Source organism: Ambystoma mexicanum, chromosome 9 (assembly GCF_040938575.1).
Source record: "Ambystoma mexicanum isolate Mex_15411 chromosome 9, UKY_AmexF1_1, whole genome shotgun sequence".
NCBI classification, from domain to species: Eukaryota; Metazoa; Chordata; class Amphibia; order Caudata; family Ambystomatidae; genus Ambystoma; species Ambystoma mexicanum.
Window position 1 is genome coordinate 869,873,131 of NC_090931.1, and position 14,881 is coordinate 869,888,011.

Below are 14,881 nucleotides of genomic sequence, written 5' to 3' on the forward strand. Positions count from 1 at the left end.
AGGCATCCTGAAGGTCCATGGAAACCAACCAGTCCTGCAGATCAAGGGCTTGCAACATCTGGGCTAGAGTAACCATCTTGAACGTGTCCTTCAGTAGGAACAAGTTCAGCAGCCGCAGATCCAGAATGGAGTGCAAGCATCCATCATCCTTCATCACCCAAAAATAAGTGGAGTACCCCCCTTCCCTTGTTCGGAGCGTGGAACTAGCTCGATCACGTCTTTCAACAGAAGCTGACGGACCTCCTCCAGGAGGATCCGGTATTGAGACAAAGGGGTGGGCAGAGTGGAATGGGGGGCACTGAAAGAAAGGGAGTCAATATCCTTGCTGGGTGACATGTAAGGCCCAAGCATTGGACGTAGTTGTCGACCATTCCAAGCTGAATAAGGAATCCCCCCCAACCAATGATGAGTGGCGAAGTCAGTCACTGAGGTTTGGCGCCTTGGGGCACAGCAGCCACTGCAACGCCCCCCCCCCCAAATCCCCTGGCTGGGTACCCCTTCCTCTGCCTCTCGGGAAGTGCATGCCTTGCTCTGTTCCTGGGGAAGATTGCCCATGGCCCTCGGGGCAAAGGCGGGAATGGGGCGAAAACCCCTGCCCCCGAGACGACGGCTGTGCGGAAGGCAGCTGCTCTGCTAGCCTCAATGACTTTGCAGTCGCCTTAGACGACTGCACGTTCTGGAGGGCTTTGTCAGCTTTACCTCCCGAAAGTTTATGGCCGCCAAAAGGCATGCCCAAAAGCTTGGTCTGGACGTCAGCCGCAAACATAAACATCCTCAACCATGATTGGTGTCTGATCACTGTGCTAGTGGCCATGGACCTGCCCACACAGTCTGCTTTGTCCAGTCATGAATGCAGCATCTGGCGTGCTGCCTCCTTTCTGTCAGAGACCATGGACAGGAAACCGTCCAGCATCTCTCCCTCCTGGACATACTCAGCCGCATTGGCCATGCCGTCCAAAGTCTGAAGTAGAACTTCGCCATGGCGCAAGAGGCCTACACGGCACACAGAGCAAGAGTGCCTGAGGCAAACACCTTCTTGCATCATGCGTCAAACCTCTTACTCTTCCTGTCCGGTGGAAGGGACGGGAAGGTAGACGTTTTCAGGCTACACTTCACGGCCTGAACCACCAAGCTTTCAGGCGAAGTATGGGAGGAAAGAAAATCCGGGTCCGGCGAAGCGGGACGGTGCTGCCCCGTCAGATCCCTGTCTACTGCCAGAACAGATGAAGGTTTCTCCCACACCTCCCATACGTGGGCCTCCACTGCTACATTGAAGGGCAGGGGCATATCTTTTTTGGGGGCATCACTCAGAATACGCAAAGTTCATACTGAATCTTGGACCTGGACGTAGCAGATAGTCCCGGAGTATTGGCCACCTTAGCCTCAAGCGCTGTAAAGCGGCTTGAGGCTTTCCTGGTGTGGGAGCTGGCAAAATGGCCTTCTCATGGGAGGTGTTGAGGAAACTGCGCCTGCAGGTCCTCGGGCCAGGCCTAGCACGTCTCAAGTCCCTCAACTCCCTAGATCCCATAGGGCACAGCCTAAAGGGACCCAATGGTCCTCCTTGATATAGATGTTGTACATCAATGTTAGGCAGAAACCTGTGCAGTTCCCTTAGGGACCACTGCAAAAAGTTTAAGACTACAGGTGTTAGTAGTAAACCCAATTGGTAGCAGTCTGCACCACCCAGATTTACCTGGTAGCTGTGGCTGAGCAGTCAGACTTCTCTCAAGAAGAGTTAGGCAGTATGTAGAGTATACACAATAGGGCTAAAAATACAGTAGTACAAGCAAACGCTGACCAGAGCTTTGGTATAAAAGTATATAATTGATTTAAAAACACACTTGTAAAAATACATTGCCACTAATATGTCAAGCAAGTTCAAACACAGTCACTAGAAATATATACACCTCCCGAAATAATTATTTGACAAGTCTAGGTTAATACACCATTTATTTAGCAAAACAGAGGTGAGCGCGTAACCATAGATGGCACTCCAATAATTATTTAAAAAGGGAGAGAAAAGGCAGAAATAGGAAAAAAACACAATACCAACACTTTTAAAGAACCACAGCAAGTCAAGAAAGGCAGGGTCTACTGTAGAGAAAAAAGTTCATAGGCCAGGCCCACTCTTGGAGAGAGCAAGGCGGAATGTGCCCAAGATCACACAGTGGAAATGCACTAAAAGTCTTTGCAGGAAAGTCAAAAAGAGGTTGGATCAAGTTAGAAAGGTAATGTCAACAGGTCCGAAGTCACCCCAGGATAGAGAGTCAAGGATTTACAGGACACCTTGGACAGTCTGTTGCAAGGGAGACCAGGCGGACACAGTACCTGAAATGGTGAGAAAGCTCCAGCGGGGGCAGTTGTTCCTGGCAGCGGGTGCAAGTCGGTGCTTCGTCCAGGGGAAGAGAAGATTCCGACGTGGAGGAAAGCTGGAGGTCGTTGCACTGCCAGGGAAGAAACCAGCCGTGGAGTTTCCTGGTTAAAAGGTACTACCCTTTTATTCGTGGTAGTGGTGAAGCGAGGCTATCCGGCCGCCGGGGTGCTTGGCACGGGCAATTCGACCACGAGACGATCCAGGAAGGCAAAAAAGGCGAACTGGTTGGTCCCACCAGCTCAAAGGGAAGAAGACTCTCCTGGAAGATGATCTTCTCTGTCGTCGGGAAAGTGGCGAGTTTCGTACAGCAGGGCTCCACCGGTGGTGCCATCATTGTAGATGGCTCAGCTTCTCCCCTCTTCGGATTCTTTAGGTCCTGTGGCGACTTCTGAAGTTCCAGTCCCCAAAGCCCTGCTTTTATGCAGCAAAACCCCCATTCATCAGTTTAGCTGTCAATCAAACATGCAAAGTGGTGAGCCGGGCGGCTCACCACTGGGCCAATCACACAAGAGTGCGACTTGAGTTGCCAAGGCAACTCAGTCCAGGGTGCCTATTCCCCCCTCCGACACATCCTGTAGACCCAGACAGAGTGGCACCACTTTTGGAGGCTTCCGTGTAGAAGACCGCCAAAAGAGGGAACAAAGGGCTCGACTTGGGTTGGAGTTACAGAGGTGAACATAAACGCCATTTTAAAACAGAGTCCTGGCAAAAAGGACCCAACCAGGGAATAAATATTAAATAAATAACCCAGCGGTATCTTTAACATTGCACCAAAAAAGTGGTGTGTTTAAAATGAATGGGAAAATCCCATAGGAAATATTCCGGTGGAATATTTCGCATGGTAACCACTGCCACCAGCAGGAAACTCGACAAGGGAGGACGGGACAGTGCCCCCTTGGAAAACTGATCCATAGGCAATCGAATTACCCCTACCGGTACTTCCACAATATGATGGTTTGTACTGGTTCTGTTCACAATTTAAGACTAGTAAAGTCAATGGTGACTTTACATGCCCTGGGAGACAGTAGTCAGTCCCAGGGTATGGAGTCTATGTTTGGGGGTCACTGACACCCCTGTGTTACTGCACTGAGGGTGCTGTGTAACACATTTACCAAAAACACATGAAGCCCTATGGAGTAAAAGACCCCATAGCCCATAAAACACATTACAAAGTCAAAGGACATTCTCAAATCATGCCTAAGAGTGGGAGAAAAGAGCCTCACTCTTAGCAGGAGAAAAAATTAAACCCCAAAAATCCAGCAAAGTTGCTGGGGGACTCACTAGGTTTGGGAAATTAGCCTTACAGAGAATTCTCCCTAACAATCATTGACATGAAGCCGTACCTATGGAGTGTGATGTATTTTCTGCGGCGCCACAGTGTCCACTATGCCGGTCGGTGCTGAGAATTAGACAGGTTCTGGTGCTCCCAAAGGCAGGGCCTGTCTGTGCAGAGAGACCCCCGTCTCTGTTTGGTCCAGGCCCGGACCCTTACGTGTGCAGAAGTGGTCCCCAGTGGGTACCCTGCTGGTCGTAACAGACGTAGCTGGGCCCTGCAACCTGAAGCCAGTGGGGCCTTTGCCTGCGCCTTGGAGAAGAGGTCCAACATCTTCAGGCAGAAGTTTTCCTATTCCTCTGACACAGAGGATTGGGTGAGAAAAGGTACCTGTGTAAGACACTCGACTCCGTGGAGCTGTGGGCTCTTCTTCAAAGTGGAAAACAAATGTTGTGAGAGGAATCACTAGGGAAGCAGGACCTCTTGCAATGCTGCTGCTTCTCATTTCGCTTTTCCTTCCGTGGAGCTGCTTGCTCTTCAGAGCACTGTTCCGCACTGTGCGACCTTGAATGAGACCGTGGAGCTTCACTGTTTGCTTTGTGAACGAATGTGAAGATCTTCCTTGCTCTTTCCGGTAGGGCCTTCGGCTGCATGGGATGGCATCTTGGATGTCATGCTTGTTGCCTAAGCAATATAAATAAATCCGGTGCTGATCCAAGACCGGCATCTGCCAGCTGGTGTCTGTACATGGCTTGAAGCCCGAGCCATTGGATGGAGGAGGCATGATGCATAAAAAACTAGGTATGCTTGACGAGTGTATTCCGATAAGCAAACAGATTATGTGGAAAAAAGGAACAAAGGTATATATATATTGACCCCGACATCATTTCCAGCGCAGGCCGGGTGGAGTGGATGTGGAGCCGGGCTGCTCTCCCTGGCAGCGGAAAAGGTTCCGTAGAACAGTTGCATTGAAATTGGGATATCACAGAGGAGTAATGCGTGGGAGGAAAAAATCCATTAGCACCTGTCTTCCAGCCACTGTCTGGAATAAGGAAACCCAGGCGAGTCTCCCTATGTGGCTGAAATGAGGACTGGCTAAAGGGCCCGCTCCTGTGGATGGCTTAGAGTTCTGATGTGGAACGACAAGTGCCACCCTTTCGGAAGTCCTGCTCTGCTTGCATCACCGTGGCCCTGCACTCTGGTTTGGCTCCCTTAATCTAACTGGTCTTGGGAAAGAGCTTGTAGACCTTGTGACAGGACTGGTTGACAATTTCCCATCCTAGTTCATTTCTTGCTCTTTTCGCTTGTAGATGTACATAGTGTTCCTGTATCCACATAAGGCACCTAAGAGCAGCCGAGTGTTCAGACAATGCTGGCTCAGCGATACAAAATTTCTCCATTTCCTTGAAGAGACAGCAGCTTATAAGGTGGTAATGTGACAAGCACCTGCCCCCTGCACATGACATGATGGGGGCAGGCAGGATATCCTCCACTTGCTTTAGTGGGCCAATCATTGCCCACACTGTACGTTCAGGAAAATGACTTCAAACTTTTCGAATACTATCCTCTGCCAAGGACAATGCTAAGTTGTGCTACTAAACTAATCTACTCCTATGCCCCTTCCCCTTTCTTCAACACTACAGCGGCATCACCTGTAATATATATCTCCAGCTGTAGGGATCCAGGCGTTCGTGTTAAGAGTAAAGGTGACTCTGGTGGCCTTTCAGAGACATTACTCCTGGGAAACAATCTGCAAAGTAGCTATGTGGGTATTTCACTCAGTGTTTTGTATACATAATTGTCTCAATGTTAGTTCCAGGGCAGATGCTGCCTTGGTGCAAGCGGTCCTGAGGATGCTATTTGCTTCAAATAGTCAGTGAGATGACCAACCGCTGCATATGTCGGTGCATTGTAATCACTTGTACAGTTTGAGGGAACAGGACATAGGAGTAAGGAAGAGTTACTCACTGCAGTAACTACTGTACTCCCTAGTCCATAGTCCACTTTCCTCCGTATGACCCTGTCTACATACCCCTAAAGTGATTAGACAGTTAAGTTAGTAGTCGCCCGGCGATGTGGCAAAAGGGTGACTGGGGTAGAGAAAATAGTTACTCACCGTAGTGACTAATGTACTCTTAGTCCATAGCCCCCTTTCCTCGATACTGCATGGGCGTCCCTAGAGAGGGATGGGAGACGGAACCTTTTTCAACAGAAAAAAACCTTCTTCCCCTTTAAATTTAGAGGCGCGAGGGGGCATGGCACTGGGAGCATGCGCACCCCTGTCTCCGCGCCCACCGGCGCCACTCCCCAGTCCCCGTTGATGCGTCGACAATATTAACATTGCCTAATGACACCAGTATTAGGGGGGGGGGATGGTGGGACGTGTGGAGAAAAGGGGACTATGGACTAAAGAGTATGTTAGGCACTACGGTGAGTAACTATTCATTACTCTTACGTTCCGTCCCCTTTGATCCATACTGCATGGGCAATTACAACTGAATGTAGCTGCAGGGTGGAGAGGAGACCCTCCTTAAGAAAATAGATTCCTTAGAACCACCTATCAGAGAGCTGCGTCTGAATTAGAGCCGGCGTCCAAACAGTGATGCTTACAGAAAGCCAACGGGGTGGCCAGGTGGCCGCCCGGTTGATGACCTGCCACGGTAGCTGCTGTTGGAATGCAATGGCCGTGGCCTTGGCTCTGACAGTGTGGGCGTGCATGTTGACTGACAATGGCCTGCACGACCTCTCGTAAGCCTCCCTGATGGCAGAGAGGATTCACTGTGCAATAGAGGCCTTGGATGCCTGATACTCAGGCCTTGATCCCCCGAAGGTAACAAACAGTGCTTCGGACTTGGGGAAGCCCATGGCCCTGTCCAGATAGCATTTCAGAGCGTGTCTGACATTCAGACAGTGCAAGACTCTCTGAGCCTTGTCCTAGGGTCAGCACAAAACATAGGTAAGTTGATTTCCTCGTTTAAATGGAAAGCGGAGGGTACCTTAGGTAGGAACGCTGGGTGTGTGTGGCTCTCCCTGGTTCTGCGAGCAGAGATGAGGCCCACTAGTAAAGCTGTCTTAATGGTGACCAGCCTGATGTCCGCAGACGTACTTGGATCTACGGGCTTGTGCAACAAGGGGCCCAGCACTACATCCAAGGTACCACACGGGGTGTGGTTTCTTGATGGGCGGACAGAGCCTGGAGAGGACTGCCAAATGTCTTCAGACTATTGGATTGGAGGCGGAGGTGGTCTCCTCGGAATTTCTGCAGGCCCGTATGGCTGCCAAATAGGTTTGGCATGTGTCCGCCTGCGCGCCCGAGAGCGCAAGAGCGCAGAGAAGTAGAGCACATCATCCAATGTGCATGCAAGGAGGTCAATCTCCTTAGAGTCCGCCCCGAGACAGAGCCTAGTCCATTTATATTAGTACTGGCTCCAGGTAGCTTTGCATTTACATTAGTACTGGCTCCTGGTAGCTTTGCTTCTGGCCCCCCGCAATGAGCTCTAGATTAGCCTGCGAGACTCGGGTGCTTCAGCGTGACCTGTTCAGGCACCACGCTGCGAGGGCTAACTTCTGTGGAGCGCGGTGGTCCACCCTGCCCCCTTGCTCCACCAGAAAATGAGCTGGCCCCTTTGTAAGGTGAATGGGTGGTCTGTCCTTCAGGGTGAGGAGTTCGGAGAACCACGGTCTCGCCGGCCACCATGGAGCTACCAGAATGACACTGAGGTGACAAGATTCCTTTATCTGCAGATCACCCTGCGGACCAAGGGTGTGGGACGGAAGGCATACACATTAAGCCATCCCACTGTATCTGGAATGCATCGCCCTGGGAACCGGGGCCCTGCCCGTGCCAGGATGAAAACCGCTGGCACCTCCAGGAGCTGAAGATCTCCAGCAGTACCTTGTCGTTCAATTGCCACACGTAATTGTCCGATCCCAGTCCTCGTGTCCCAGATGAGGCCCAGGAAGGGCAGGTTCTGCCTAGGTTGCAGCTGAGACTTCCTGAGGTTGATCGTAAACCCCAGGTAGTGTAGTGTGTTCATAGGTGCAGAGGAAGTGTGGCGTACCACCGCCAGAGATATTGCCATGATGAGCCAGTCGTCCAGGTACGGGTAGACATGGTGGCCCTGCGCCCTGAGTAGGGCTGCCACTGCATTAATGCGCCTGGTAAATACCCTAAGGGCTGAGTTGAGGCCAAAGGGTAAAACCTTGTATTGGAAATGGCAGCCCATGATCCTGAAATGCAGGAAGGAGCGATGTGGTTGCCAAATCGGGACGTGTAGATAAGAGACCTTCAGATCCAGGGAGCACATCTAGTCTCCCCTGTCTAGTGACTCTGCAATGAGTGCTGGCGTAACCATCCTGAATTTCCAAAGAGGGAGGGAGAGGTTGAGAGTGGATAGGTCCAACACACCCCTCAGGCCAGCCTGGTTCTTTATTTGTATGGAGGAAATCCTGGAATAGAAGCCCAGTCCTATCCGGGAGTCTGGGACTTCTTCCACTGTCTGGCACCTGACGAGCAACTGAATTTCCGCCAACAGACTGTTAGGGAGAATTCTCCTTCAAGGGCTAATTTCCATCACCTAGTGAGCCCCCCAGCAGCTTTGCTGGATTTCTGGAGTTTATTTTTTCCACCTGGTAAGAGTGTACATCCTTTTTCCACTCTTACATGTGTTTTGGCCTATGTGTTTTACTCATTGTGTGATCTTGGGCACTGGAGCACACCACTCCAGGTGCCCCTGTTCTTGTATGGGTTACACAGCACCTTCAGTGTAGTAACCCAGGGTTGTCTTTCAGACTTCCCTCCGACTCCATTTCGCTGGGGCTGACTACTGTCCCCCAAAGAAAGGTAAAGTGGCCATTTACTTTACATAGTCACTTTTACCACAGACCCAGTACACCCCATCCTACATGGAGTACTGGAAAGGGCTAATCTGTACCTCCCTGAGCACTGTTTCGCTCTTTTAACATTTAGACTTGGCTGGTGGCAGTGGTATCTACCCTAACTTTTCTACCACGATTATATTAGATAAACGTGGTACTGTTCTTGGCTATTATATTAGCCACGAACATAAACCCGCTTGACCAAATCATCTTTCTTTTGGCTCCGGTTGGGTTTATTTGCCATTTCTTTTTGTTAAAGTCCTTCTTATGTTTTACTTTGCACGGCAAACTAGGTTCGCCTTCTTTGTTCACTGTCTTTTGGTGGGCTTCTGCAGAGAAGCCCTCCTCTTGGCGCCTGGGTGTCTAGGTAGACTGAATGTGGGGAAGGGGTGTAGTCACCCCTTGCACAGGGTACCCTAGGAAACCCAAGTCGCACTTTGCCTTGATTGGTAAACCCCCTGCTGCGTGATTGACAGCCAGGCTGTGTGAATGGGGGTTTTGCGCATAAAAGGCAGGTCCCTTGGGCTAGAAGTCAGAGTCACCACTGGAACTCCAAGAAACCAAAGAGAAGCGGAGAGAACGACGGCTGCTGCAACTACCCTGTCCTGGTGAAGCCCTGCTGGAATCTTGAGCTATCTACCCTTCAAAGACTAAGAAGATCCAGTCCGGAGTCTTCTTCCCGTGGGCGTGGCGGGGATAACCAGCTTGTCTTCTTCAGCCAGAGGTCTCCTTTGTGGTCGAAATCGCTGCACACTGCTGTGGTGGTCCGGATAGCCACCTGACGAGCCTCTCCTGTTTTTAAGGAGCCCACCTTTTATTCATTGTCGCTGCTGCCAGCTTCATCCCTGTGTGGTGCAGACCCCCTTCAGACGTCCTCCTTCACAACGGAGCTCCAGGAATCGTGGGTCTGCGGGAAACCAACAGGAACAACTGCCAGGGCACCAGCTGCACCATAGGAATAAGGTACTGTGTTCTGCTTGGGGAAACTGAGTGAATCCCTTTTTCTTTATCTTCAAGGCTTGCCCTTGTCTTCCCTCCTTCTTATAACTTTTGCTTCCGAACATTGACAATATCAAAGTACTCTTGGCTACACTGAATCGTGAACTGTCTAACGGTGTGATCTTCGACAACGGGTCACCGGTGTCACTTGAACCTGGCTCTGGCCCTTTGACTTTTGAACTCCTGTTTCTGAGTGTTTCTCGATTCTGTCTGCCTAACCAAAATATTGCCTGTGATTTTTGCCTCCAACTCCCTCTCGGTATCTCAGGTGCTAAGTGTGTTTTTGCCCCGGTAGCATTTCAAGTCACGGGTATGTGTTTATTTAGTAGACCGAACTGTCAAAAAGTGATCGCAACAGTATCTGCGGTATTGTGTTTTGTTCATAACACTGGTTCATTCAAACACAGGGTACTTACCTTGAGAAATACTGTACAAAGTGAATTGGTTAGTTGTAGTATATTTAACGTGTGGTTTTGTTTAAAGTTTCATAGAAGTGTTGTGTTTCTAACTGATGGTTTAAAAATAAATGTACTTATATTTTTGTACCTGAAACCTTGAGCCAGTGTTTGCTTGAGTCACAGTAATTGTGGTCCCTTTGTGTAATCTCTGCTACTGCTCATATACTCGAGATAAGCCTGGCTGCTCCGCCACTGCTACCGCTCTGACATAGCGGTACAGGCTTGTACCAAAGGTAAAACTTGTATTGCCACCTGTGGTCTTAATTGTGTGAAGTGGTCCCTAAGGGCACTGCACAAGATTCTGCCCAACACAGATCTACCGTCCCAATCAGTGGGAATGGAGGGGAGGAGAGGGAGGAACCAGTGGCCGTTTTCCCAAGGTTACTACAGAGAGGATCCAGGGGTCCAAAAAGTTCTGGTGCCAAAATTACACGTGAAAGGCAAGCCTGCCCCCCACCGGAGACATGTGGACCCGAAAGGACGCGCCCTGCTTTCTTTCCCTCTGAGGCTGCGTAGGAGGAAGGGGACTGGAAAAAGCCCTTGCCCCTGACCCCTTTTGTTGGTTGCGCCGGTGCTGACTCGCAGAACGCTAGGCTGCCTCAACCTCCGTTCCTGGAAGCCCCGGAAGCCACTGAACGCCCGCCCCTTGTAGGATTGTTGATGCAACTTGGTGTACGCCTTGGGTGTGGCCTTCGTTAGGATATATAAAGACTTGGCAAATTGTGAGCTTTTCCTCTTTTTATCTAATTCCTCATCAGTGGTAGACTGAAAGAGGTCCCTACCCTTGAATGGAAGGTCCAATATGCTTTCCTGAACATCAGGGTTAAACTTAGTAGCCCGAAGCCAGGCAGTCCTTCTCATGTCCGTGGCGATGCATATGGCCCGGCCAGAGGTATCTATGCGGGCCACGGAGGACTCCATGATGTCCTGCACTACCAGCTTGGCTTCTCCTAGCCCCGTCTTGAAGCGCGCTTGGCTCTGCACCGGAAGCTCTGGAAGGAAGTCCGCCATTTCCCGCCAAAGCCTCTGGTTAACGGCTGCCAGCATGGCATCCGCGTTGGATTGACGCAGGTGCAGCGAGGCGTTGGGAGTATAGTTTCTTCCCGTACGTCTCCAAGATCTTTTCCTCCTTGCCTAGCAGCACCGAAGACGAGGTGGCCGAGGACAACTGAGGCTAAGAGTACAGCGGCGTCGCAGCGATCACCGAAGAGTGCGGTTGAGGGTGCGCCGGCAGCAAGCGTGGATCCCCTCCGTCTGGCGTCGATTGACAGGTTGGGCAGAGTGTGGCTTGAGCCACCCCTTCTTGGCCAAGTCAACAACCTCTTTACGCATAGGGATACACATTCTGGTAAGGGGTCCCAGGGTGAGGACATCTGCCAAGACCCCCTATTCGGGCTGCTTGACCTCTGGTTGAGGAAGGCCCAAACCGGCAAGCTGTTCATGGAAGGCTTTTGCTGACGACGGCGTGTCAGGGGCCTCCTCCTCGTCTGTGTCCCACAGAGTGTCCAGCTGGTCCGGAGTGGGTGGAGGAATGATGGGTGCCGTGGGCTGCGGCGTGGAGACCTGAGCCAGAGGCTGCTGTGAAGGCTGGTGTGGAACCGCCTGTACTGTGGGAGGCAGGGGAGCCAGAATCGAAAGAGCTGGCAGGGGAGGCGGGGGCTGCGCCAGAGCCAAAGGAGGAATGACTATGGGCGCTGGCGGAGAGACCGACGGTAGCAAGTCCCTGACTGCATCCTGCAGGATGGCCCCCAGCTGAGGGGTTCGCATTAGCGCCAGGAACCTTTCGAAGAACTGGTCTTCTGAGGTTGAAGCGGTGGCAGGTGATATTGACAAAGTGGCTAGAGGCTACTGGGGCCGGAGCAAATTCTGTCTTGGTTGCAGGGGGAACCTGCCCTGCGCTGTTGATGGATAAACTGTAGGTCACATACCTGCTTGACACCAGTCCAACCTTGAAACTCGTTCTCCTGCCTGCTCCGTTCCTAGGCGAGGCATCGGACAATCGACCATGTTGTCTGGCACAGCGGCCATTTTGTAGAACTGCGTGCCACGTACCTAAGTCGTGGTGCTTGGCTCCCTGAGACCGGCCCCCTCCAAGACTCTTGGCAGTGGAGCATGCAAAATACCCTGCACCTCAGGCTGGGGCCTGGAAGGCTTATTGCCCTCGGCAGTGCAGCCGGTAGTGCTGCATGCAGGCGCCCCTTCGGATCTTAGGCAAATACTAGGTTGTTGACCTTCAGGTATACTCCCGGTAAAAGAACCTTCAGGTCCTTCAGCACTGCTTCTAAGGATCCACTGACCCCTCAGCCGTGAGGCTGGTAGCTGGACTAGCCTCGGTACATGTGCTGGTGCGAGAACCAGAGATGTTCCTTCCGCTCGGGCGCTTCCTTGGGAAGGAGTCGCTCGTACGGGGTGCGAGGGCAAACAGCAGCCCTCAGGATAAAAAGGTAGGCCACGTACCTAGATGACCCCAGTGCCACATTGAAACTCGTTCTCCCGCCTGCTCTGTTCCTAGGAGTGGCATCAGACAAGCAGCCATGTTGTCTGGCCCATCAGCCATTTTGGATAGCTGCGTGGCACGTGCCAAAGACGTGGTGCATTGGTCCCTGGGCCCAGCCTCTTCCAATACTTTTGGTGTTGGAGCAAGACACTTACCTAGCACCTAAGATCTAGACCTGGAAGGTGTACGGCCCTCGGCGGAGTCGCTGGTAGTGCTGTGTGCAGGTGCTCCCTCGGGCATTGAGCCGGTGCTAGGGCGTAGCCCCTCGGCTGTAAACCTGGTAAAAGAACCTTGCGGTCACTCAGCACTGATTCCAGAAGGATCTGATGACCCCTCGGCTGTAAACTGGGCTAGCCTCGGTGTGTGTGCTGGTGCTGGCTGAGAAAAAGATAGAAGAGTCCGGGGAAGAGCGTGTGGTATTACATGGCAAGGCCAAACCAAGGAACGCTGGTGAAATCGGGCTGTTCCTGTCGACGCGGAAAAGGGTACTGATGAGTGTATGCTGCCAGGGCCGCGATCCTGCGCGCCTCTAAATTTAAAGGGGAAGAATGTTTTTAATGGTGAAAAAGGTTCCGTCTCCCGTCCCTAGCGAGGGAGGCCTATCCAGTATGGAGGAAAGGGGACGGGACGTAAGAGTAGAACAAGTTACTTTCTTACCTGGTAACGTTCTTTCAATGGGATGGTCCGACGACGTATTCCATATCTATGACAGGTTATGTCCACAGCTGTGCTGCTTCGGAAAATCTTTGGCGTCTGCGTCCTGCGTCGATGACGTCGATGCGCCGTCCTCGAGGACCTCCTCCGGCGGCCGACGTCACGCGATGTGATAAGTAGGACGCACGACGCCCATAGCCTCAGTTATAGTTTTTTCCCAGAACGTGCGCCACCAGTTTTCTGCCAGTCAGACACACAAGGCCTTGCGGAACGCAAGCTGCAATCGCAAAAGAAATTCTGCAGCGGGGAAGGCAGGGAGGAAGCGATATGGAATACATCGTCAGACCATCCCATCGAAAGAACGTTACCAGGTAAGAAAGTAACTTGTTCTTCGAGGGGATTGGGTCCTCCGACGTATTCCATATCTATGACAGACTCCCAAAGCAGTACCAAGCAAGGAGGTGGGAAAGAATTTAGAATACAAATTTAGCATGCCCAATCAAATTGCGGAATAGAGAACTGCCTTGCCAAAGGCCAGATCTTGCCCTCTGATGGAATCGAGGGAGTAGTGACATACAAAAGTATGTACTGAAGCCCAGGTGGCTGCATCACAGATGTGAGGAATAAGAACTCCCCTCTCCAGGGCAGTAGACGCAGCCACTCCTCTGGTAGAATGGGCCCGCAAGCCAGCCGGAGGGTCCTTACCCGCCAAGCGGTAACACTCGGACATAGCTAAAATAATCCAACGAGACAGTCTGTTTCGTCACAGCTTGTCCTAAACGCTTCCCAGCGTAACCAATGAAAAGTTGATCGTCCACTCTGACCCGGGACATGCGCGAAATATAAAAGCTCAATGCTCTCCGAGGATCAAGCCTATGGAGCATCTCCTCTTCCTTACCAGGATGTGGAGGAGGATAGAACGCCAGAAGAACAACCTTCTGGCTCAAATGAAAATCCGAAACCACCTTCGGAAGAAAAGGAGGACGAACTCCAAGGACAACCCTGTCCTTGTGAAACACAGTGAAGGGTGGCTTAACTGAAAGTGCCTGTAACTCTCTCACTCTGTGTGAGCGGTAGTAACCGTAACCAAAAACACAGTTTTCAGAGTCAACAGCCTCACAGGGCAAGAATGTAAAGGCTCAAACGGAGCACCCATAAGAAACTTAAGAACAAGGTTCAAATCCCAACCTGGCACCAAAAAAGGTGACGGAGGGAACACATTAGTGAGCCCTTTCAAAAACTGTGAAATTAAAGGAATCTTAAAATAGGAACACTCTTCAGAGGAGCGCTTAAATATGGACAGCGCCGCCAGGTAACCTTTAATGGTCCCCACTTGCAAGCCCCTGTGGGCCAAAGAAAGCAAAAAAGACAAAACCATGGGAATGTCGCATTCAAAAGGATCCACATTCTGAACTCTGCACCAGTCGCAGAACTTTCTCCAACGGCAACGGTACAGAGACTTAGTTGCCGGCCGCCTGGCCGAGAGCAACACCTCCATCACGTCTTCAGGGAGGTCCCAATCCTTATACCTCAACCTTTCAGAAGCCAAGCGTGAAGATCGAGGGATCCGACCTCTGGATGGAGAACCTGACCCCCCTCCCGTGAGAGCAGATCGTCTCGGTAGGGAAGACGACGTGGAGGGCAGATGGACAAGTCGAGAAGGTCCGGGTACCACGTCCTCTGGGCCCACGCCGGAGTAATGAGGATCATCCGGGAACCGAACCTCCGCAACACTTGAGGGATGACGG

At 51.5% G+C, this 14,881-nt stretch overlaps 1 protein-coding gene across 1 annotated transcript in view; it reads right to left on the minus strand.

Moving 5' to 3' along the window:
- RBM44 (RNA binding motif protein 44) overlaps positions 1-14,881 on the minus strand; it is a 1,098,830-nt gene that overhangs the window by 233,385 nt on the left and 850,564 nt on the right. The window lies entirely within an intron of this gene.